Source organism: Canis aureus, chromosome 19 (assembly GCF_053574225.1).
Source record: "Canis aureus isolate CA01 chromosome 19, VMU_Caureus_v.1.0, whole genome shotgun sequence".
Lineage (NCBI taxonomy): Eukaryota > Metazoa > Chordata > Mammalia > Carnivora > Canidae > Canis > Canis aureus.
The window spans coordinates 50898071-50899248 of NC_135629.1; positions in this window are offsets into that span (position 1 = coordinate 50898071).

Below are 1178 nucleotides of genomic sequence, written 5' to 3' on the forward strand. Positions count from 1 at the left end.
GGGAGAGAGGGAGAAGCAGATTCCTCGCTGAGCAGGGAGCCCAAAGCGGGGCTGGATCCCACCAACTGAGCCACCCAGGCACCACGGGAGGAGGTAAATTTTAAGTGTGTCTGTAAACAAGAATCATAGCTCCCTGAGTGGCTTCGCAGACTCGTGCCAACCCCAGAACACCCCCTGGCCCCTGCTGCCCTAGCCTGGTCAGGTGCCCCTCTTGCTCTGAACAAGAGCATCCCTCCACTGGAACCGACTCTGGATCTCCCTGCGCACACTTGTGTCCCCACATCTAGAAGGAGCTGCAGGAAGACGCCACTGTTCCTTTATGGCCTGGACCAAATTTTGTCTAAATATTGGCCCAAACGTCCAAGGAACCGACACCCGCAGAGACGGGTTCTACTAAGCAATCGGACCTCCTGTTGTCACTCAGGAGCAGAGGGGCGGGTCCCTTGCGAGCTGTCCAATCAGGGGCACCGCAGGGGCTGGTGGGCGTGGCGACGCTCGGCAGCCGTGTGGACGCCGGTGACCTCGCTCGCGATCGCATCTCACCTGCGCGTAACGGTCTCTGGTGGTTCTGCTGGAGCATCAGTCGCGCAGATTGATGCACCTGCTGCCGGCACCATAGGGACGACGCCCGCGGACTGAGAAGCCGGGAAGCGGTGAGTGTGCGGGGCCGGGGGTGCCAGGACGGGCGGAGGGGCTGGCGACGCGCGGTGGCGGGACCCGACCCTCCTCGGGAGCTTCCGAGTCCCCGGGGACGCCGCTCGGACCTCAGTCCCCTCCGGCGCGCCGCGTGCGGGCTGGGCCGGCAGCTGGGACCCCGGCGTCCTGTCCGGTCCCTGCGCGCGGCCGCGTCTCCCCGATGGTGCGGTGACCACGGGGAGGGTCGTCAGGGGACAGTCGTGACTCGGTCTCCCGGGTTCGTGCGCAGGAGGTGCTGTGGTCTGTGGGGCCCCAGTCTTTCCATTCTCCTGGGGGCGCCCCTTTTCTCCTGAGTGTTCTAGATGTTTGGGAAGCAGAGTCTCAAATCCACGATCCTGTGTCCCAGCCCGTCCTTTCCTGGGACTGGCAATAAATGCTTGTTTCCAGATCCCGCCCCGCCTCCCCAGACGCAGATTCCCCTCTCGGATTTACAGCATCAGCGATGATTTGTCCTCCATGGTGCATTTCAAACAGACACAGCG